Genomic DNA, 26,130 nt, shown 5'->3' with positions numbered 1-26,130 from the left:
ACTATCACAGAAGTCTCCATTTCCCAACCCAACAACTCCAGACTCTGTCAACACCTCCTTCAGCAGAGGTAGGGGGTTGAGATTCCTCTTGTAGATGCAGGGTCTCAAGAGAAGATCTGGTCAATTTTTTTTTCTGGTCATCTCTAATGCTGTGCAGGCTGCTGATCTCCTGCAGTAGCTCCTTCACTTAGTGACACAGATCCTCCACCAGCACCCAGCTTCTGGAGGCAAGGAACCGCCCTCCCACTGCTCTGGTTTCAGTGCACATTGCTACATCTATGGGTTGCCTCTGTTAGCCAAGATATCTTGTTAGCATATTAGTGCTTTGGAAGGAAATCAAGCGAAAGAATGAGGCAGTAAGTGGCATGTATTTCCTTCAGTGGACCAAAACAATGGGGGGGGGGGAAGAAAAAAATGGATTCCAGGTGCAGATCAGGATAGATTGAGACAACTAAATGTAGATGTCTTCATTTGATGATCTTTATGTTAAAGCTCCCATCATTATTAGTGGAAATCTAGACTTTGATCCACTGTCCAGATATCAGCTCCTGTCAATTTTCTGACATATCTAAGCCTACCTGTACATCTCAAATAGCCAAGCATAGGATGCCCTGTACAAGGATACAGTGGGATAAACATAGGCACTGAATGGCCTGTAGGCAGCTGAAACACGCTCATTTCAGTATGGTTAAGGCAATAAGGAGAACAATTCAGTTCACACTAAGGCAAGTATCAGGAAGTTGATTCTGTTGCCTAGACTGTGTATATCTCTGAAAACTGGTTTCTTAGCTATTAGCAAGTTTATTGTTTTAAATTATTCCAATTTGGATGAAAAGCAATCTAATGTTTTTTATTGTCATCTGAACCTTTGCACATGTTCTAGAATCCTGGTTCATTAGAGTTAAAAGACATCAGCTGACTAAACTACAGTGGTCAAAATGTTATTACAAATCAAAACACAACTTGCAGGGAAAATTTAGGTATTCATTAATTGGACATATTGGTCTGTTTCTTTTTCTTTTTCAGCTGTAGTGCATGGCATAAATTTGTTTTCCACCTATCAATCAACATAGAAGTTTGTCATTGTTAAGTTTCTTGTAGGGCATAAGCATACAACATATAATGACATTACAAACCAGACACAGGTCATCAGTCTTTTTGGAAATATTCAATATTTTGTTAAAGGTTAGGTTGGCATAGGTTCAGTACATGTGACTTGTTCACCACAAAACTTGTTCCTGCATGGTGGTAAGTAGTCATATGAAATTCTGAGTTACGTAACTTCCAGCAAATTCAGCCAAGAGTAGTACCTCTTGGCATTTACTGTTTCTTTTTCAATATCAAGTAAAGCAACTAAGTTCAGAGTTAATGTTGGTCATTTTATTTATCACAATCATAAAGAACTTCTTTTAAATAACCAAAACATTCTACGCTATATTCAATATATTAGACACGATAATTACATTTAGCAAATTTTAAGAGGTGCTTGCTCTCCTTTTTATTGATAAATTCACTTGAGAATTTGTCTTACAGTTAGTAGGTTTTCATAACTTTATTCTTCATGTTAGCTTAGGATATCATTACAGAAAATTTTTCATTAGTCTAAGAAATTAGGATTGCTCATAAATCTTACCTGTTCACATTGCTGAAAAATACAATGTAGTAAAATTTACAGATTTGTAAACAACTACTTTATATCTGTCTGAGTAGACTTTATTTACACTATTTCAGCACTTTCTGCCACTTCAGCTGCTTTTTTAATCTTAGAGTGGCAACGTTTATTTTTCCTTAGTTTTACTTCTTGCTTCAATACTTAAATTACATGTTATAATGAATTTTTTTCCGAATTGAGCAGATTATTTATGAGGTAGAGCATTCTTGACAAATTAATGCAGTGCTTTACATGGTTCACTCTGAGCATTTTATGTATTTAGACTCTCAAGTCTTTCACCTAATATAGTCTTGGATTTACAAGTCAAGGTAGGTTAAAGAAAGACAAAAGAGGTTCGCTAATGGGCAGTTACTGTCACACCATACAAAAAGTAACAAAGGTTTTAGAAATAAGCTTGACACACTTCAAAGATATTTTATCCTCAAGTATTTATGCAGATGACTGACATTTCAGAGGAATGTTTAAAAAAACCCAATCAAACAAACTAAAAGTCAGCAACATCCTGACTGCAAATTTTCTAAGCTTTATAAAGTTTGTAGGGCTCTGAAAATTCCTGTTGCACATTCTAAGAGCTTCCTCTTTGAACAAAGTTTCCCATTGAACAAATAAGAAAAGATCAGTCTATGAGTCACTAATCATCTAATCAGTTATTGATTATGAAAGTTAGTTTTGCTTCCTGATTTTATTTCTAATGAGTTATCACAAATCTAATTATTTTCATTCTAATATATAAATTCAAAAATTGCATAATGTTACTTTAATAATAATTTTAATACCTTTCATTTTCACCTGCTAGCACAATGTCATCTGTATACGTCACTCTTATTCAACATATACAAAGAAGCATATCAGTATTTAACTAGACTGTCCCATAGTAACTGTTTTTGAATATTTACATTGTTTCCCTAGCAAGTGCTGAATCGAGGTTCAGTGAATGATTCAGTGATTTCCTTATGTTTTTGAAGGAGCATATGACATACACAGGAAAAGACTATATTTTTCTTATTTCTAGTTCAGTGTTTTGGCCGTGAGCACACATAACCCTGTGGTCTAACTATGCCTGGAGTTCAGACTACACTGTATTTCAGCTATAACTGAGTTAACTTTGCATGAACTAGTCTTGGCAAAGAAGCAGATTAGTTTGGGCAGTTTCTGAGGTTATCACAGCCTGACCTCCTATTGTAACTGGACAGTAGTCACTATCTTCCCTTATTTACAAAAAGCTTAGGTAATGTTACTCTGTTACTGTACTATACAGTGCAGACATCCCTGAAGGAATCAGCCGAAAAAGTTAGGAGAGCATAGGTAGAAATCTAGTTTACAAACTAAACCCTAACTTTATGGACACTGTTGTACTGTCTTTGTTTCCTTTCCTTCATGCCAAAGAAAGCATAATATGTTTTCCTGAAGCCTTCCCCATGCCATGCCTTCTTCATACTGTTCTCTTGCCTGCTGCAGTCTGAACTATTGTATCTCTTCTAGAGATTTCTCCACAGAGGTTTGCTGCAGACCAGCAAACAGGTTTATGGACTAATCACTGAAGCCTTATATTCTAAGCATTTCTGGACACAAACTACTTGTTCTCAGCTATGTGCAAACATGACACAGTGGATGATAACTACAGCTAGATAAATAAACATAATAATAAGCACTGGGAGTGACTATGATAAAGCATGTATAAATTTCTGTCAACAAGGAATTGAATTTTCTGCCTTTAACAGTAAATGTCACAACTTCTCCTCCAGTCCTATTTTCAGACTGTGAGTTATGATACCCAAGAGGGTCACAGAAGGATTCAAAGAAGATTACAAAGTGTTTATACTATCTGGGTAGTATTAATTACCCAGCTGTTTCCAGCAATTAAAGGCAGTTAGCTGTTCCCAGGCTAATGATACACTTGTACACAATAATTAGAGCAGCTTCTTGAAGCACCTAAGTAGCAGCCCTATGTTTTGATAGGGAAAGGAGGAAGAGGTTTCATCTGGAGGATTTGTCCTCAAAAATAGGAGAACCTTAAAGGGACTTATGTTAGCAAAAACATTTAGGAAATGCTGATCTGCTGCTGTAAAAAAGTAATAATAGTGAAGATACTTTTTCAAAAGGTATATATTATTTATATTTCAATGTGAAATCCTGGTCTAGCTTGGGTCACACAACTAATTTAAAACAGTTTGTAACAGCAGTTTTCTTGGTGAAAGCACATTCATGATCAGGTCACAAAAGCCTTGTCTTTTTGTTTCTCATTTTAGAAAATATTTTATATTAAGTTTATCTCAAAGTGTATTACAACTTCTCTAACAGCAGGTCTTACCACAAAACCAGGTCTGCTGCAGCTGTCTATAAAGTATCATTAAATGAGAGAAACATTTAAAAGACTGATTGACTGCTAAATTCCATATAGATTCAGAAAAGATTGACTGCTTCCTGAAGTTAAAGAGTTTCCACTGAGGTCACTAGAACTTCACTTGTGTCCATTCTGGAGGCCTTTTGCAGGCAATATGAATATTACAGTCGTATCTCCTTTGACAGCTGTTGGGGGAATCCTGGGGTACCATAAATCTTCTTCCACATTTACAAAGATGCTTTTAGCACTGTCTCCTATATCACATGCAGCTGCTGCATCCTTTCATGACCAGCTGTGCTGGGAACCGTGTTAGAACAAAACCAGACCAGATCAAACCTCATATGTTTATGTCCTGTGCCTATGCCACTGTTCCGCATGATACATACTAAGGTGAATATCAAGTCTGGGAGCAGCGTTAGGTGGATACCACAGGGTGGCCGAGACAAAAGTGGTATGACAAAATGATCAGAGCCTTTCAGTCTATAGAGGAGGTCTTCACCTTCAGTTCTCCACTTTTCAATTAAGGGACCCTGCTGTCCCATTCCTCCCTCCAAACTAACACTCAGTTTCTTCCAAGATTAGCAAAGGATCGATCCTCTAAGCAACCCCACAGTGCACACTGAGTGCATTACCTAGGAAGGTGTTATTATTGCCTTAATTCAGGGCACAACAAAGTGGATGTGCCTCACAATAGATTGTCATTCTTTTTGCATGAAAAGGGAATCTAGCCTTTCAGAAAAAGAAGACATGAAGAAAGCCCAGATATCAAATAGCGTAGTCAAAGGACTGAATGAGGGTTGACAGACTGCTGCTCAGTGTAGAGGAAGACCTGGCTTCTTTGTTGTCTGAGCGCCACTGGCAGGGAAAGGTGCATCAGTGCCAGAATGAGAAGAAAGTTTTCTGTCAAATAGCTTACTTTGGGCTGATATATGAACACACCTACTGGGTGGTTATAACTCCGTGCAGTGTGATGAACTTCACAATAATGGGCTGACGTTTGATTTCTGTATGAAGTATTTACTGCTGGCATTGACTGATGGTGGTCTGACTAAAGTGGCACTGCTTAGTGGATGTGTTGGTATTGTTATACAGATTCTGCAAATTTTTTAATGAAATAAATGTGATTTAAATAAAACTGAAGGCAAATATTGAGAAAAATAAAAATTCTTAATACCAAATCCAGTGTCATGAACATATTTTCCTCTTTCTCCCCATGAGGGTCAAAGAACAAGTTTTACATGGCTCTGTTTTAACAGGAAGTGAGAATAGGTCTAAAGGCATACACATATATGGAGCTGCAAGTGATGGCAGCTTTATTAAAACCACAAAAAATTGACCTATTATATTGAACTACCAAAGCCTCCAGTTTCTGAACCTTGGAATCCAATTTTCCCTAAAAATATAAAGAGTAATTAAATGGCAGTTAGTGAAAAATAAATCCTAGGTAGAATACTGATTCAAAAAAGGTTGAAAGAATTTATAGGGTCAGATTTTACTCAGGACTTGAGGTGAAGGCTTGAACAACACAGAGAACAAAATGTCTACTAATTACAGACAAAGAAACAACAGTTCCAGAGGAGTTTGGTGGGAATTTAATCAAGAAGATGAATAGCAGGTAGGAAAAAAATGCTAGACAAAAATACTGTTTTAATTGAGGAAGCTGCTGGTCCTTTATTCATTTATTTTTACTGCAGTGCTCAGATCTATCCAGACAAAGGCCATTCTAGTGTTTCATTATTCTTTACGCCAACAAGCCTAATATTGCCTCTACTCCTTCCCAATGTCTTTTAATGCTCAAACCATATCTGTCAATTTTATTCAAGAAAAAGAATTTCAGCAACATGATACTTACACCACACCTATTCCTCAGGGAACAGGAGTCTCTATAGATTTCATAGCATGTTAGCATTAGTCTGTTGGACAGGTTCTCTTCTCTTTCTCTCTTTATAAGCAGCAGTAAGATTTCAGTTTGCCTTGGGGCAATGAAATGAAATGAAAATAAACTTGCATCAGATGTTTAAAATCAGAAAGTAGAAGTAGCGTCAAGTCAAAAAATATTAATACCAACTTGCTATGTGAGGCATCATTCAAAAAAAAAAAAAAAAAAGACTCCAGATCCACATTTTCTATTATACTCTGAACACATTTCCATTGTGGCTGGGTTTGTGTCCTCTGAAGTAGCTTGTCTTTGGAATAATCATCATCATCCCCCTCACACGATGTTTGCTAACACACAAAACTATTCTCTAATCCAGTTTTCCAGCTCTTGTAATACTCTAGCTTAAATAAACAGACTAACATGCCATGGTTTCAAGTGAAATGTATTACAGTCATATGTATACTTTATATCAAGAATAACTCATTATTGATGAAATTAAAAATATATCTTGAGGAATGCAAAAATCTCTGTTTGGACTTTCTGAATATAACTTATTGACTCAAAAAAGTTCTAAATTGGAATGCAGAGAGTGGTTTTAAGCCACCTTCTCACCATTGCTGAGACTGTCAGCAGAGACAGTCTTCAAATAATATTTTTGAGATCCTTTTTTTTAAAGGGGGGGTTATAGGTTTGATCATAATAATCCTGCCATAATAATCATGACTGAAGGAATTTTGTGGCAATTTTGGGGTTTTTTGCTTGGGCATATCTTCTGTTCATGGTACAGAAAAGAAGAGGTAAAGCATAACATTTCTGCTAGGTCTATAATCTCTGAGATTTTACTATCAAAGACTTAATCACAGTTGGGGACGTCAGATCAAAATTACATACTTTAACATGTTATTCGTACTCATGTTACTCAATTAAGTGTCTTTATTAGGTCACAAAAGGAAATCTAAAGGTAGGCTCTTCAGTGAGAGTATTCTCTAAGAGTGAAATTTTCAAATTAAGTAAATAATTTATGAACACCATTTCTATTGAGAAATAAGAGAAAGGGGGTGGTATTGGGACCAGCACTGTTTAACATCTTTGTTGGCGACAGGGACAGTGGGATCGAGTGCACCCTCAGCAAGTTTGCCGATGACACCAAGCTGTGTGGTGTGGTCGACACGCTGGAGGGAAGCGATGCCATCCAGAGGGACCTTGATAGGCTGGAGAGGTGGGCCCGTGCGAACCGCATGAAGTTCAACAAGGCCAAGTGCAAGGTCCTGCACGTGGGTCGGTGCAATCCCAAGCACAACTATAGGCCGTGTGGGGAATGGATTGAGAGCAGCCCTGAGGAGAAGGACTTGGGGGTTTTGATTGATGAGAAGCTCAACATGAGCCAGCAGTGTGAGCTTGCAGCCCTGAAAGCCAATCGTGTCCTGGGCTGCATCAAAACAAGTGTGACCAGCAGGTCGAGGGAGGTGATCCTGCCCCTCTACTCCGCTCTTGTGAGACCCCACGTGGAGTACTGCGTCCAGCTCTGGGGGCCCCAGTACAGGAGAGACATGGAGCTGTTGGAGAGAGTCCAGAGGAGGGCCATGAAGCTGATCAGAGGGCTGGAGCACCTCTCCTATGAGGACAGGCTGAGAGAGTTGGGATTGTTCAGCCTGGAGAAGAGAAGGCTCCGGGGAGATCTAATTGCGGCTTACCAGTACCTGAAGGGGCCTACAGGAAAGATGGTGAGGGACTGTTTATGAGGGAGTGTAGTGATAGGACAAGGGGTAATGGGTTTAAGCTGAAGGAGAGGCGATTTAGATTAGATATTAGAAAGAAATTCTTTACTGTGAGGGTAGTGAGGCACTGGAACAGTCGTGGCAGCCCCCTCCCTGGAAGCGTTCAAGGCCAGGTTGGATGGGGCTTTGGGCAATGTGGTCTAGTGGAGGGTGTCCCTGCCCATGGCAGGGGGGTTGGAACTAGAAGATCTTTGAGGTCCCTTCGAACCCAAACCGTTCTATGATTCTATGATTCTATGAAAAATTGCATACGGAGATCCTGAGTGATCAACTTACTATCAGTTCTCCTATTCATTCTGTGAACAGCATGGTTCTGTCCTACCACAATGGAATATTATGTGATTATTTAGGAAACTGCAACAGAAACTGACAGTTTATATCACAGAATCACACAGAAACACAGAATGGTAAGGGTTGGAAGGGATGTCATCTAGTCCAACCCCCCGGCTAAAGCAGGATCACCTAGAACAGGATGCACAGGATTGCATCCAGGTGGGTTTTGGATACCTCTAGGGAAGGGGACGCCACAACCTCTCTGGGCAGCCTGTTCCAGTGCTCTGACAGCAGGGTCCAAGGTGCCTCATTCTCAGTGGTGCCCACTACTGGTTATGAAACCACCTATCTATCTCCATCTCAGCCCCTCTAATACTGCGCAGCCTTTTAACTGTTTCCTGCAACTCTGCCATGTGACATAACAGATCATCAACCTGTGCACAACTTGTGCAGGTACTGACCTGTTCACCAGGAGAAGGGTCTGGGCACTCGCTGCAACCTATTGCCTGTACTGAAGCCTCCTTCCTTACCAGTTCCATCTGGGTGGATGTGTCAGACATCTCAGGGGAGATGTTCTCTGTAGGAACACTGGTTTTAGCCTTGAGGCAAGTGACCACCATTTTGGCAGAGACCTAGAGCGCTTCCCTGGGCTGTGGGCCTACAGGCAGGTTGCAGAGCTCTCCCCACACACCCTCCCTTGCAGACTGCTACGCCACGCCCTGTTGGCAGCGCTGCAGGTCGCAATCTGACTATCAGATTCTCTTTGCACTTTCTACTTATCAGTGACAGAATCAAAATATTAACCTTAGTGACCTCAGCTAACCAACAAATCAATTTTTCTCATGGAAAATACAATAGGCACAATCAGGGTTTTTTTCTACTTACCCTGAACTTTGTCAATTCTGAAGATTTCATCTGAATTGTAATGTGTAGGTAGATAGACACTTGTCCTCTGAAGTACTGGAAGGCTCTGTTATTACAACTATACCAAAAATACAGGAAATTAATATTATACTTCATCTGAAAAAGGAATATACATATTGTAAAAATAATTGCTGAAAATCAAAGCTTTAACATTCATTTGCTATTAGAAAACAGAATTTCAAAATGTTCAGAAAGACAAAGCACATTTCTTATATGTAGTAATATTTTAATTTTATTTTCTTGTGCATCTTTTTCCAGGATAGATTGTAATTACGTATAGTTGCAAGACTACACAAGCTTGATTATTATACGATTTTTAACTCTTTCTTTCAATTGGTGTATAGTATTAAAAACCCTTCAAAGGAGAAAAAAACCCCAAAACCAGAAAAGTCAAAACAAACTCAGGAATGTTTCATGCTGCTAGGACTCTGTTCCCATTGTAGAGAAATGCAAAAACCTATGTAAGTTCCAAGGGTGATAGTTTACAACAATATTTACCTTTTACAAACCCACCATCTTATTTCTTTATTATTTTTTTAAAATCAGTGTCCTGCATCAAAATCTCTTTCATTCACATAGTATTTCATTTAGCTTCCTCAACAGTGTCAAGGTTGTAAAGAAGACAGCTTTGTTTAACAAGGCACAAGCTTATATGAAGAGGATAAGGTGTTTTGGAACTGTACTGTGCAGACTACACTAAGTTTCCATGTGAATAACGCAAAGTTATGCCAACTAATTGTGAGCCAAAGACCACATATAAATCCAGGCTTATCTACTACTCATGTACTTTGGTTGGAAGTGTTCCAGAACACTATCGCGGTGGAAAACTCAGTCACTGTTATTTCTTTAGTGTATACTCTAATTGTTTTGTGGTTTGTTTGGGTTTTTTTGTTGGTTTTTCTTTTTTTTTTCTTTTTTTCCCCTTTTGGAACAATCAGCACAAAAAAGCCCAGTGCACCACTTTCATATACCAGCAGAAGTCATAAACTGAGCGCAATGTAACTGTCTTGAACCACAGCTACTGAAGCACAAACAGCCTGAAACATAACATAATGTGTATGAGTCGTAAGGCTAGTCACGTTTAAGGCCATTTTTAAGTTCTCTGTGTGGATAAAGCTGAGGTGGTCAGTAAGGACCTTTCATGATCTTATTAATCCAGTAGCATGCCTATGCCTGAGCGTTGCTTTTCCTGTAAGTCCCATAAGTCAGGGTAACGCACTGCACTAGTTCAGCACAACATGAGTATACAACAGCAGAAGAGTAAGAAGACTAGAAATATGATGAAAAAATATTTCATAAGCTGTTCTACATGGAAAATTAGGTCTATTATCTAGTCTTTACTGATTGGTTTCTAGACAGTAGCTGTAAGTTTTAAGTTTAACAAATGTAATGTCATTTTTTTCAATGTTTTGTCAGCTTGAATTACCTTTGCACACATTTTTTTTTATCATGATGTTACAAGCATTCATTGTGTCAAACTATCTTGAAATGCCATCATGTCAGTTCTTTCCAAGATGATGATATTTATAATCTGACAAAAGAACATAAAGATGATATCAAAAATCTGCCAAAACCAGACTGAAATGCACTATTTTTCTTTATATCTGGTAATAATTTTTTTTGTGTGTTGCTCTGCTTTATACTGTAGGCTATAGAATTGCTGTACTTCCTTTGACTGCCACATGATTTATGATCCAGATCTTTCAATATTATATAAAGAACCTGACTCACAGGTGATTTTAGTTTTAACAAAAACTGAGTGGGAACAAGGTTTGGGTCAACCACTGCACAGACTGTCAGAAGAATCTATAAAAACTGACAGAGACAGCTCTATACGTGATGGTCTGCAAGGAAGTTATAAACTTACTTTGAAGAGTTGACAGAAGATCAGAAAGATTTGCTTCCTTTTTTTTTTTTTCTTTGCCATAACTCAGTTTTCTTTTCATACCATATACAGCTACTGTTACCTGTCTAAAAACGTATAGAAAAACGTCTTTCAAAATGCCAACCCAAAAGTCTGAAATATACTTGATGCCAATACTAGTATATTGTATTGACCTTCAAAGTATGAGGCTATGAAACATTATGCCAAACAAATCCAAAACAGTTGTGAAATTTATATGCAAACTGAAAATGGAAAACTTGTTTTGTCACACAAAAATCATGAATATGAAGAAGGCATTTCTACTGCTGTGGGTTCAGTAGTTGTATTCACTAGTGGTAGTGACACTGAAAGGCTTTTTAAAGCAGAATTTTATTTTTTATTTTTTTTTTTAATCCAAGTATTCCATAGAAGGAAGGAAGGAAGGAAGGAAGGAAGGAAGGAAGGAAGGAAGGAAGGAAGGAAGGTAATATTAAGTATCAAATCATACTAAGCATGGAAAATTTAGACTGGAAGGAAGCGTTACAGAAAGCTGTGAGCATGTGAAAATACTGCATCTTAAAGAAAGACCTGGTATAATCACATTTAAAAATTATTGCCTGGCTATGTCTGATTCCTGAAAGGTTTATATTTCCTAGTTCTCTGTAGTATGTGGAGTGAGGTCTCTGTTGCTTGGATTACTTAGCAGTAACATCAGTATTACTTAGCTGAATATCAATACTTTGCTCAGTTTTGACCTCACACTCACAAAACCAGGATGTTCTTTGGAGAACTACTACAGCAGGGATCTGGGAATGCCCTCTCAATTCTGCTCAGAAAATGTGGACCCTATTCCATTACATCCATACTTGTAAAGGAGTTTAAGGTAACTGTGCAGCCCCTTCTGAATACACAAGTATTTCAGTTATCCATTAAAAAGATATTTTGGCAGTATTGTGCTGGATATATTTAATTTCTGTGATTCTAAAAAAGTCATCTACAATGTCTACCAGAAAGCTCCTTATCTTTTTTTAAGAACAACTATATAACACACGAAAAAATAAGGTAAAATGGTAGGGCAATTAAATTTTGCTTGTTCAAAAATAATGACATGCTGGGGTTTGACATTATAAAAGCCTGAATGATGTGACAGCAATAGCTTTCTTAATGGGAGAACAGCATTTCCTGTATCTGTGGAGTTCCTTAGTGTCCTTAGTGTACGAAATAAGGATGCCAGCTGTTCCATGACATTTTGGTACAATTTAGCTGAGATGTTACTTGAAACACCTTTAAAAGACAAAGGTCTAAAAAGATGTCATAAGAGTAATAATAATAAAAAAAAAAAAATCGAAATTTCTAAGGATCTTTATGTTCTATACCTCAATGAAATTAAACTGACTGTGCTTAATCCAAAGAAGACTTCATAAGTCGAAAACAGTGAAAAAATCAAATTGTAAAAGAGATATTCTGGAATAAAAGAAAGAAGCGTCCTTGTTATCTAGTTGAAGCTCAGCAACTTTCTTCTCTCTCAGGTAACTGCAGCAGAAACACCACAGTTTTCTTACCAGACCCAACTGCATGCTGTTATAAGCAAGCATAGCTTCTTCAGAGAATGTAAGCTGCATTTATCAGATTCTTAGGGAGTTCAGAGACACTTTGTACCCAACTGTGGGAGTGATCCTTGGATGAAACCTTAGTGTCACTGAAATGGTTTGTGAAATTCTATTTGACTCCAGTAGGACATGGATTTGTACGTCTCTGGGACTCCCTTTCATTTTGTGCAGCCTGATTCCTGAGTCTGCTGCCCTGAGTTTAGGTTTCATTTATTTTGGCGGGTGAGGAGGAGGGAATTATGGCTGCTTAGGTCAAAGTTTTTAGGCTTCTTGATCTTTGCAAGGATACAACTACGGCTCGGATGCAAGTGCATAAGGAAGTGGAGGCCGAGTATAAATGTGCACCCAAACTAGCTCTCTTCTTCCAGCCTGCAGTCTCCAGTGCATGCACAGGCCACCTGGCTGTGTTAAAGCTATGCTCCATTATGCTTCTATTTCCAAAGTTGGCTTTCATGGAGTCATTTTGAGCTCCTTTATTTTCAAAGTGTGAGTAAAGTATGTGATATTAGTTTGCATGTGGAAAAAACTGAGAACAGGTCTGTGTACTCCAGTTTTAAAGTTGTGGGGGCAGTCTGTTCAGGTCTCAGTGCTTGTCACGAAGGCATGTCATCAGTATTTGAGGGAGGAGGAGCTTCAAACTTATTTTCAATGCAAAAAGTTCCTGTTCAACCTGATGATTTTGTGGATTCATTTCTGTAAATGCCAACTTAGCTGCTTAATTCCCTCCTCTACAATTAAGAGTGAGGAGAAGACCTAATTCAGGGCCATGTTTCGCATAATACGGAAAAACACTTGAAGTTAAATCTAAGTCTTTTAGTGAGACCTCACTAAGGATTCAGCACATAGGAATCTATTGCTTGGAAAGCACAGAGAATTACAAAGTGCCAAAATGCTGTAATAATATATGACACTTAATTTTTAATACCTCTGTAAAATGATCAGTTATTTTTTGCTTATCCAGTTCTTTAGAGGAGAAAAAAATACATCTTATTTGTTGCTTTTCTTAATTTTAAACTTTTATACTAAATATACCCTTTTCTAGTATTTACACAAATTTTTTAGTTTGGGCCTAATTTTAAGCCATAATGTATTTGTGTTTTTTATAGGAACAAAGCATATGATATCACTGCTGCAACTTCAAAAAATAGCAGCAATAAGTACAATTAATACTATATAATATGTGTTCTATAAACTCACAACTTCGGTTATCTAATTAAAACTTTTTCAACACATTCTAAATGCACAAAGGTGCACAAAGAACCTCTTAAAGAGACAAGATGAATTGCAGAAGTAGAATACAATTTTTTAAAACAAACATTTTTTCTAGTTTTCCTTACTTCTTGAGATAATGTCGTAAGTCTTATACTAAAATCAGAACATCTTTTTAAGTTTATGACAGTAAAACATATGGAACTATTTTGACCCATCTGCTTCTTTTGAGTATCTGTCTACAGCAGCAGACAAGGAAGAGGAGACAGTAGCTTTTGCCTTCAGGAGAAGAAACAGCCTTTATATCTGAAACAGCGACAGCAGTCAGCTAGACTATAGTTGCTTCTTATACAACTTTCTTGTTCTCTTCTTGTTCTGCACTCTCATAAAACGAAGATTTATTCAGAATCAGGGTGATCCTATGCAACAATCTTGCCCGATGATATAGAGTTCACTGTCTGTATGAGATCCTTCCAGTCCTTGAGTGAGGTGCTGAAACCCTATAAATGGCCACCAAGAGGCTTTGGTAATTATAAAAATTAGCTGTTATTCAGTCATTTTTATACTTCCAAACTGTTCAAGTGAAAGTCCATAAGTTATCATTAGGGTTTTTGCTTGCTTGTTTGTTTGTTTGTTTGTTTTGATAGCGCAGGTTTTTTATGTTCAAAGTCAGCATATCTTGCTCTTTTGTTTCTGGATATTGTGCCTCATCCTTGCTAGCATGTTACAGCTTCACATAGCTTTTTTGGGTATTGCTGGTCTCAGTTCATAGAAGGGCTGATGTTCAGGTGTCTTGCTTTTTATCTGTTCAATTATCCATTAGAGATTACAGCTACAAATGGAGCTACATGGGCTAAGTGCATCTCCAGAAGAAAATGCATCAGAGGGAGCAAGACATGCAGAAGAAAACAGAATATCTCATTTTTCCTCAGCTCCTGCATGATAAGAGGTGGCAGACAACAGAGTAAAGTTGTGTCAGCTGATAGATATTGTAGAGAGATGCCACTATCATAATCTGAGTTGGCTGAAACTCCGCTTCATCCTTTACCAGTTTACGTTCAAATGTCAGAACAGAGACAAATGTACAACGTGTTTCACCATATGGCAGCAAACTTCCCAGTGTACTTCTAAAGTATTTCAGAAAACCTTCATCTGCTTCCTTTGAACTTTATTGTTGTTGATTTTGCTTTCCATTTTACTGCTTCCGTTTTCTTTTTTTCTTCTTTTTTTTTCTTCTGTAGCACGTTTTAGTTTCCTTCCAGATCTTTTGGAGAAGTCTGTCTTGTTAAATATTAGAGTGAGACTGAACAGTGCAGACTTAATTGCCCATGCTGCTTAAGTGGCTCCATTTTGAACCTGTCCAAAAATCCCCCTTGGAGAGAAATCTGATACAAAGTGGACCAGCCCTAAGCAGCGTGCATATGAGCCAGTTGGGGGCACTTGATCTCAAAGAAGGAGTCAGTGCTTGGCCGTCTAAAGCATAGTCTTTCAGATCACATTTACTGAGTTGAATTCTTTAGTTTCATGAAATCTTCATTTGCATTCCTTTTCAAGATATTTATTCCTCCCTCTTAAACCTTCCTTTATCTCTTGCCTATTTTGCATCACTGCCATCAGAGTTTTCTTTCTCATTACATACATCAAGTCTATCAGCCTTTCTTTCATCTTCTTTTCCTAACTACTTCTCTAGCTTTCTATTGGGTCCATCTAATCATCTCTTTCCTCCTGCTTATCTCCTTATCTACAATCTCTCCTAGACTATTATGTATTCTTCCCTCACAAACTATTGCCTCTTATTTTTAGGCTTGATCCTGCATATTGACAATAAGGAAAAAAAAATCTTGGTCACTTCACTGATGAAATATAAAATAATGATCTGTCCTTGTACTGCACTTCCACTGGTACATTAAAAGATGGTGATGAATAATGTCTTTGCTGGCCTGTCTCCAATTCAGAAAGATTACTGGGCAAGAACAGAAATGGCTGAATAGAGAGAAGATGGCAGAGACAGGCCTAAACGAAACATTTAACAAACTGACTCTAATATTCTTCTTGACAGACTCAGACAAGGGAATAAAGCTTTGAGTTTGAATGCCTACAAGAGTTAATGTAGTTAATGCTCCAGTCACTGACGCTTGTAAGAGTTCATTAAGTGGCAACAGGAGCATTTATTTATTTATAAGAAAGACAAGATGAGAAAATGTCCTTCCTGAGTGCTTGGGAATTTAACCCCGACTCTCTTATTGTTGTTTAAAGGCCTTACAAGTGTTTGACCTTACTTAGAAACATAACTGTTCTAATTTCCTGATTCAAGTTCACTATGAAATACAAGCATTTAGCAAAAAGAAATTTTAGTGATTTTGGTGCAGTTTAATGTTGACACCAATTAAATTAATTCTTGAGGAATTTTGTATGGAGAGTGTGTAGAAGTAATTATTAAAAAAACAAAAAACCCAAAAAATTTGAAACCCAAAAAACATCACTGTCAAAGAGATATATGAAATATATGTATGCATGTGGCTTTGTGTTCATATAAATAAATGCACATACCCATGTATATATAACAATATAACAGACAGTATAAATAAGTATATAATATAAGATGGAGGTTTAGCACAATTCTTATCTTAGATGGAAGACAGGCATTCAGAATTTTAGTGCCTTTATTTGTTGTGGATTTAATGCCAATAGCCATGCCTTCTAGCAGTTCATTATTTACATTTAAATAAATTTCATGTGTCACTGAAGCATGAACAAACATTTAAATAGCTTTGAAAAGAGGGGGTTTCCCCATGGCATTATTTTGCTGATATGTTAAATAACATAATAGCTGAAGGGGAAGTTCAAATTTGTCTGAATAATTATATGCTCACCTCTAAGTTGACAGTATATTCATTCCATTCCCTGCCTCTTTAGGATGGCACACCAAACAAAACACTAAGATTTTTAAAACATGTAACGTACAAGAAATTTGAACTATAAAGATTTTATGTGGCATTTAGGGTTTTTTAGTATTCATAGACAATGCAGAGCAAAATGAATTTACTTTTTTAAGGTGTCAGAGCAATGATATAGATTTTTTATGATTACTAAACACAAAGGGCATAAATTGCAATATAATTTACTAGACTACGCAACAATTTTTTACCAGCTGCGTAAGTGAATTGGTCATTCTTGGGTTATTCTGGAGAATTCAGGGACTCTTGAATACTGAGCTTTTCTCTGGGGGAAAAAGATTACTAAAAACTTCAAAGTAAAAGAGCAGATACTGGACATGGCATACTTCCTTACTTTCCTTTTCTCCTCCAGCAGCACTGATGTTCTTCACTAGTGAAGCAATCTGTATTGATAAAATGCACTGCAGAAGACCTGCTCATGCACACATGCACATTAAACTTGATGTGTGTGTGCATGGATGGGTGTTTGAGTAGATCCACAAGCTCTAAATCAATCCCAGCAAATAGTATGTGTGTAGTGCACTCCTCCAATTATTTCTTTTGTGATTATGCAGCTGTTCAATATCCCTTCTAAGGGACATTTACATCAATGTCATAGTCTATCCTAAGCCATGTTTATTCCCCAAATGGATTGTTAGATTATTTTGCCACTAAATTAAATTCTGCAGTTTGCCACAAGCAAAGCTCAGTACAAGACAACAAAATGGAATTTAAATATATCGCACAGCTCTGTTTAAAATCTATATTCACAAATACTTGAAAATTTCAGAAAATTGTATCTTTAATTGTATCTAACAGGGATCAGTTTAGGGATTTCACTTCTAAATTTAGGAGGTCGGATCCACTCCAGCTGATTTAAACACTGAACTTCTATCTGTGTACTTACTTGTACAGAGAAAAAAATGTAGCAAGAAAGTGCATACTATTAGCTGTACTCCTAATGAAAGAGGGCCAGGAAGAGAAATTCACCTGAGTGCCTGATCTTAGCTGTTAGCTCAAGTCTGACTCTGTTTTGAACAGCTCCAACCAGCTTTCTCCAGAACAATATTCAGGGAATGTCCTAGGATTATTTCATTTGAAGAACCTCATGGCATAAGGCCAACATAGTAATAAATTGCACTAAAATTCTAAGTTATTTCAGACTCTCCAAGCTGAAAAAAACCCACACAAAATGATAAATGGGGAACAGGAACACTACCTGACCAGAGAAGATGCCAAATGACGTAGCACTGGTAAAGACAGCTTCCTCTAGGGGAAAACAGGCAAAAGCAATGATAGCTTGTTTCTCTTGGCCTCTTCAGAAGGAATTAATCCTTGCCCTATTTTACTTAGTACTGCATAGTTTGTGGTTCCTGTTCAGTTGTGAAATGCAGCAGATACCTGTCAAGGGTCACACCTAACTTAGTTTGAGAGAATTTCCCTATTTCAGCCTGTTTTTATTGGCTATACAGAGAATAAAGTACTGCTGCAGGCATCTAATCTTTTAGACACAAGAAGGATGCCTAAATTTAGGGACATTGGCTCATAGAAACTGGTTTTGATTTGTTATAAATTACCTTTCAAATTATTATGAAAAGCACCCAAAATTATGAAAATTAATTAATCTTGTGGCTATTAAAGTTGAAGCCAAGTGAAGTTTCTCCATGGATTATTTTCCTTCTGCTATGAAGTTTTCTGTCAATAAAGGCAAACGATAAACTTATATGCTATTGCCAGTAGAACTAATGAGATTGCTCTCAGAACCTCTTCCACATCAGTCACCTAAGTTTATTAGTGAATAACGTGCCTTCTGGAAGTAGAGCACTCTAGTAACATTCAATGATCTTAAATAGATTATCACTGAACTGTTCATTTCTAAAATCCTTCTGCATACTGATGAAAAGTAGTAAGAGAAATAGGTGTTCTAAAAATGAAATTATAGCAATTTTCCAGTCTGATGTCCCTTTTCTTTTGAAAACATTTCATGAAAATTCCCACATTACTCCCTAAGCCCACTACATTTCTTTCTTTCTTTTTTTTTTTAATATTATGGTATACTTTTTCTGATATGCAACTGCACGTTGAAGATTTTTCCAGCATAGTCACAAGCAAGATAGCAAGACAGCAGTGCCTTTTTCAGCCACTGGGACTATGATTAATGCACCATTCCCTTCAGTTCAGGGCCACTTATCCCTGCCAAGCTCTTAGGACTGGTGGATAAGGACAGCCAAGTCAAGTACACTGTCTACAGTCACTGCAGCACGCTTTTGTGGCATGCCCTTTAGGGTCATTGCCTTTTCTCCAAGTCCTCTCCAGAGTCTGTCTATTTCTGCTATGTCATCAGCAAATATGTTATGTGTTAGAAAAATGAAAATACTTGGCCATCACCTATAGCTAAAAACTAAAATTATGTTATGGTCTACTGTAATCACTTCACTGCTTAGATTTCAGGCTGTATGGTTTATTCACTTTTTTATCTTTTCTACAAGACTTTAGATCTCTCTTATTTGTCTGGAAGCACTACTATATCTAATCTCAGAATTTATTTTATATTTCTAGCCATACACAATTGTCATGTGTTTTAAGAGTTTTACTTTGAAGGAGAAGTGAACCTGTGTGAGACCTCAAATTTAAGTTTCTGGCCACATTTCTATTTTATGGAAACTGATTAACATGCCAAAGAAGGAGGAAGGGAGAAAGTATACCTAGTGCTCCATGAATACAGATTATGAACTTGCATTGTCATTGAAAGCTAAATGTGGTAGGCATAAATACCCTATTTTCTGATCTTGCAACCACCAACCAAGTGAAATGCAATTTTTTCAACATTTTTTAACAAAAATAAGTCAAAGTGTCTGAAAGTATTTCCGATATCATTATATTTATCCTTCTACTTAGTTATCCAGGCATCTTACAGAGTTATTTATTATTCACATCAGAGTTTTATCTTAAGCATTTCCTGTAAATTTATGAAGGGAATTACATGCAAATGTTAAACTATCAGTTCTTGAATATTTGCCAGTGCTTTTCCTATTAATTTTGCAGTATGAACACATCAAAAGATTAATTCATAGCTAAATAATCTTCTTTTACTTTCAAAGAGATAATTCAATATTCATAAGCTGTTCCTGCGTAGGAAAAACAGAAGACAGAAGACACACAACTATGTGTGTAGACATACATATACATTCATACAAATACACATTCACAATGTGTGTGTACGAAAACATAGATACACATATCTATATATGCATACGTTATATTAATACAAGTATGCACACACACACATATACCCACTCATACACAAGAAGGATGCAGAAGTATATTACAGTTATATTATTATAGTTTTCATTACCATTAAGCTAAATAAATTCTCTTTTTATTTATTGATATGTGATTTTACTCCATTTTTTCTTAAACATCTTGAAATACAAACTTAAACAATGCTCTGAATTCAACACTATGGTTGGAAAGAAGTATATTTAGTGAAACAAAGCAGCAGTACACATTTTGTACATTCCAGGACGAGCCACTGAAAGGAACATCAGCCTTTGTTACTATGAATTGGACATTCCCAATTTTCATTTAACTTTTTCTTGCAGGCAGACCCTTATACCTTTGAAGAATTACATTCCTCTAAAACCACAGGACCATAATCTTTGCTGAGAACATAATTATTACATTCATGACTACAGAAATTTATATCACTTCGGAATTTGTCTCTAAATAACTTTTGTGCTGTCAGTGGCAAAATTCTCTGGAATTTCTTCAGGAATAATATTCAAATTTTATTTTTTATATCATAAATTTTCTTAGAACTTTAATACAACCCCCAAATTTTGGATTTGACTGGCCTTGAACTTTGGATAAATTCAGATTTTATTGTGAAGTTTATGGTTGGCTGTTGATATAACATGTGAACAAGGAAGACTGACAAAAAGGAAGAGACTATTTTTTTCAATTAAAATGTTAGAAAATAGGTATTGAACATAAGACTGAAAGATAATTGGAGTAAGGGGATGGTGACTACACATCAGACCAAAAGAAAAAAAAACAAAAAACAAAAAACAAAAACAAACCAAAACTAAAATATGAAGGTGGGAAGCTTTGGGGGGCATAAATCCCCTTCTGAAGCAGCTAAAAGGCAAATTGCTGATCTGAACTGAAGCCAAATGTCAACCTGGCTTGCAATCCAGGATGCTTAGATTTTACACAAGGCTGTAAGAAAATACTTCAAAAGAAACAAGGTGATTGTAGAAAACGTGGATGCACAATGGCAGACAGACTTGGCTGATGTGCAACAGCACTCCAAATACAATGACAGTGTTAAGTACATCTTAACCGTGATAGCCGTATTATCCAAGCATTCCTGGGCCATTAGTCTAAAAGGTAAAACATGTTCTGAAACTGCTTCTGCTTTTAAAGCAACTTTTAGCAGGGGGCAGAAGTCTCAGAAATTGTTAAAGCAGTACAATGTTCACCATTTTGTGGCTAATAATTAAGTTAAAACCTCTGTCACAGAGCATTTAAACAGGACAATTAGAACTGAGTTGTGGAGATACTTTGCAGCTGTTGTGGTTTAGCTCGGGTAGGCAGCTAAACCACGCAGAGCTGTTCACTCGCACCCCCACAGTGCGATGGGGGAGAGAATCGGAAGAGTAAAAGTGAGAAAACTCATGGCTTGAGGTAAAAGACAGTTTAACAGGTAAAGCAAAAGCTGTGTGTCAAAGAAAAGTAAAGCAAGGAATTCATTCCCCACTTCCCATGGGCAGGCAGGTGTTCAGCCATCTCCAGGAAAGCAGGGCTCCATCACATGTAATGGTTACTTGGGAAGACAAATGCCATCACTCCAAATGTCTCCCCCTTCCTTTCTCTTTCCCCACCCCCTTATATGCTGAGCATGACGTCATATGGTATGGAATATCCCTTTGGTCAGTTGGGGTCAGCTGTCCCGGCTGTGTCCCCTCCCAACTCCTTGTGCACCCCCAGCCTCCTTGCTGGTGGGGTGGGGTGAGAAGCAGAAAAGGCCTTGGCTCTGTGTAAGCACTGCTCAGCAGTAATGGAAATATCCCTGTGTTATCAACACTGTTTTGGTCACAAATCCAAAACATATCACTATGCAAGCTACTGTGAACAATAACCCTATCCGAATCAAAACCAATACAACAACACACAATTTTGATGTGTTGTTGGAGTTTATAAAGAGCTACGACCACAGTTTGCACAGAACTGTCAGAGCCAAGCCTGTGAACATGAACCTTTTAAACTCTACAAGCATTTGTATGCAGAAGTGTTTAAAATCAAAGAATCTGCTGCTCTCCTCAAAAAGGGAGACCATGTCTGGGTGTCTAGAACAGATGTTCATAGATGAAATTTTCATAGTATTTGAAGTTGTGGGAAAGGGACAGGTACCAGTGTATCTCTTAATAGACTACTGTCTATTATGAAGCAGTTGAAGGAATTTTTTTATTTCAAAAAGTCAGTCCGGATGAAGATTGAATCTACAAAATTGAGATGATCATTGCTGCAAAATGGAAAGGAAGAAAGAAACAGCAGCTACTGAAATGGTGTGGCTGGTCCCAGAATTTCAGCAGCTGGAGAGAAGCCTCCCAAGCTCAGGGCATCTAGTGCCTGTCAGCAGAGCAGGGGGGAAAAGAAGGACGGTGGATGGTGGTTTCTACATCACCCCACTCACCAATGCCAGCTCAACACCAGCTCAGATTTTACTGCACAGCTGGTGAGGCCCCTGGAGCTCTCCAGGAAGTGGGAAGTGGGGCTGGTGGAAATGCAGTACCTACACAGCTGGAATTGCAAGAGCAAAGATACTCTCTGAAATAGCACCTCAGGGTAAGACGCAGCAGTATACTTTGTGGAAAGAATATTATCCATCCCTATCCATGTTGGTGGAATGTATGAAGCATCTTCTTAACCCTCACAACAAAGCTTCAGCTACTGACTCTTCAGCAGTGGGTGTGGTCAACGACTCAATCCTAAGGAAAATAAAGATCAAAATGGATGAAGAACCTTACACTTTTTCTACCACTTGGGATCTGCCACATATTTTGGGGACTTCTCTGAATGTTGCTGCTAAGAAATTTCCCTTTGTGGCAGACATCACTGAAGGGTTTAACTCACTCTACCCTTACATGAACCTTGTAGAGCATAAGCTTATTGGGGACTTTGTGATTCCTTTATTGTGCTGTGTTCCAACCAGCAGAAATAACAATGACATAGAATCACAGAATGGTTTGGGTTGGAAGGGACCTCAAAGATCATCTAGTTCCAACCCCCCTGCCATGGGCAGGGACACCCTCCACTAGACCAGGTTGCCCAAAGCCTCATCCAACCTGGCCTTGAACACTTCCAGGGAGGGGGCATCACAACAGTGATGTATGATAAGCTGCATGACATGCTGATAAACTGCCAACACATTGACACAATCAGCACTGAAAAAAAGACAGACCAGAACAATCATGTCTCGTTTTACTTTGGGAAAGTGATTGTGAAGCTGCATCTTTGACCTCTGATATTTTAAGAAATCATGCTAAAATGGTAGTGGTAAAAAATTATGGGTACCTGTACTTGTATGTAAATTATTACAGAGCTCTGGCTGGCAATGGTTTCCCTGGATATCAAGATGTTACTGTGATGCATGATGCAGATGTTGGAGGTATATTCCGTAGCCTGTATAGAATGGCTGTCCTACTCTTGAAAAAGTGTTTGGAAATTGTTTAGCCACATGTTAGAAGTGTGTTCAGTGTACCAGCTGGCAGTAATGTCAGCAACCAGGAAAATTTGTTTCTAGGACAGCTGCCCAACCTTGATTTTATTTGATTCATAGGTAATGATGCTTTTTGTGGAAATTATGCTAAGAACCCATTCGATATCAAACATTATAATACAAATCTTGTGGCCTCATGTGTAGATGATGAACCTCATAGATTTCATCAGCCCTGTAACTCTTCCCCAGAGCCTTGTTTAGTTCCCAGGGACACCAGGTACCTATGAGGGCTCTTTCTTCATCATTGTGGGTGCAGAGGGCCTGGCAGGTTTCAGCACAAGAGCGGCACAAGGGAAACAATAGCTTGCCATTTACTATCACAGGAAGCACAGGGAAAAAGGGCCCATGGGGCAGATATACCTTTGCTTTGAGTCTCCCAGAGGGAGAGGCCATCAGGGTAGCAAAATTCTCAAAAATAACTTTGGGCTGTCCAAGAGGATATTGTTTTGTTGATGAAGCTATGACCATGTTTATACAGTATATAACAAAGCTCACAAAAGTTTCTCACCTTAAAAACATTGCTGACATCCTTAACATCACAATAATGTTCATCAGTACAAGAAGGAAAAGAGTGTCAGGATATCTAAAAATGTTGTTTGGCTTAAAAATCCCCCAAACCCTTTTCCTTTCAGATAGGAGGATGATGCGTATATTAACATGTAGAAGATACTCAGACAAGGAGTTGCCACTCAGTGCGACCTTCCCATGCACAGACCATCTCAGTTCATCATGTAGCTATTTTGCTCTGCTTAACAATTTTGCATGTCAGACCCCTCTCTGCTGTAAGTTCTGTGACTGCCAGCAAAACAGAGGTTGTTGCTGTTATTTACATCAATTGAATCGCATCACTTTTTGTCTATGATTTTGGAGTGGGGGATAGACTGCAGGATCTGTGTAACCCACCCCCAATGGCTTTTACAATATTGACAGTAAATCAGAAACACAGCTTGCTCTTACTTTGTGGGAGAGTACTGATCCAGCAAAAAAAATTTTGCAACGTTCATATTATTTCAATTAATAGTGAAGGAATACAAATAGTCACATGCTGACAGCTTCAAGATGGAGCCAAGCATAATCACAAAGTTTAAACACCTGGTGTAAATGATTACAAATTTGCTCTACACCCTGAACAAATGTTTCATAAGCTTCATGCAATGTTACCTGATCCCAACTAACAGCTCTGTCTCTTCTATATTTCTCCTAGACCCAGACCTCTGGACTGGCCATTGCCATTGCTGAATATGCTCAACGGAAGCCATGGGGCAGTCTCCTTCCCCACCTCTGCTACATTCAAGGGTCAGGGGGGAAAACTGGGCTTTCAAAGTAGTCATCAGGACTCAGAAGTGCAGCAGGTGGACACCTCCTGTGAAACATCCTCATTGTGTTCAACAGCCTCTTGCTCTGCAGAGGGCTGCAGTAACACGGAAGTCCCTTCCAAGGTGTCATCTTCTACCCTAATGGGAAACATATTCACTAGTTCACCAGGTTCAGAAAAGCAGTTTGTATTTAAGGGCCCTTGTGTTCCCCATAACCCTTTACCAACAAGATGCTTGAAATGATGCAAAATTACTCTAGTTTTCCTAATTAGCAGCCTTTGTTCTAACACTTTTTTTTCTGTTTTGCCAGCCTGTAAACCAAGACCCCAGAACGAAAAGCTCCACTGGCCTTTTTATCATCACCATCCTGCTGCAGCTTCTCTGTGCCTGAAAATAATCATGGCCTTTTAGCTTCGCAACACCCCATTGCTCTAACTGATCTACTTGCTCTTTCTGCAAAAGCTGTTATCTCTGAGAACACAGGACTGCAGTCTGTGTCCCTGTCCTGGTTTCAGCCGAGATAGAGTTAATTTTCATTCTGGTAGCTAGTATAGTGCTGTGTTTTGGACTGAGTATGAGAATAATGTTGACAACACACTGATGTATTTAGTTGTTACTAGGTAGTTGCTGTGCCTACACTAAGCCAAGGACTTTTCAGCTTCTCACTGTGCCCTGCCAGGTGCACAAGAAGCTGGGAGAGCACAGCCAGGACAGCTGACCCAGACTGGCCAAAGGGACATTCCCTACCACAGAGCGTCATGCTCCGGATAGAACTGGGGAAGCCAGCTGGGAGGTGGGATCGCTGCTCGGAAAGAGACTGGACATCGGGGGAGTAGGGGTTCTGCATGTGGTGAGCAATTGCATTTGTGCATCACATTATTATTATTATTATTGTTGTTGTTGTTGTTGTTGTTGTTTTGTTGTTGTTGTCGTCATCGTTGTTGTTGTTACTATTATGATTATTTTTCTCTTCCTTTGTTATCCTATTAAACCGTCTTTATCTCAGCCCATGAGGTTTTTTCCATTCTCTTCCCCATCCCCTTGAGGGGGAAGGGGTGAGTAATTGATGGCGTGGTGCTCAGCTGTTGGCTGGGGCAAAACCACAACAGAGGATTTGCACCACGGGCCCCTTGGTGGATGTCTCCAGAGGGGTCTGTGGCCCTTGGGCATGTTCCAACTTGTTCATTCCATCCTCCTCCCCTTTTGATGCCCCTCTGCCCTCCTGAAGTAGTCCACCAATGTGTTGGTACATGTTCCACAGCCTTGTAGAGTGGGAAATGTCAAACCAGACTTTAACTTTTGTTTAATTATTTTCTATTAACATTTAAAATTTAATTATTGATTCCCTTAGCTCTTATTAAAAAATGTTTTATTCATTCTATACCTATGCATTTATGGATGTATATGTATACGGATGCTTCTGTGGGAAGTTGGAGGTGGGATACCTGTCACTTGTCTTGGTAGAAAGTGTCCCAGTACTACTGAAGTAGGACAGTTAGAGAACTCAAATTTATGAATCAAAAGCTTGACTATGCTTTTATACA

Source organism: Grus americana, chromosome 1, assembly GCF_028858705.1.
Source record: "Grus americana isolate bGruAme1 chromosome 1, bGruAme1.mat, whole genome shotgun sequence".
Classification (NCBI taxonomy): domain Eukaryota; kingdom Metazoa; phylum Chordata; class Aves; order Gruiformes; family Gruidae; genus Grus; species Grus americana.
Note: the sequence above shows the minus strand (reverse complement) of the source record.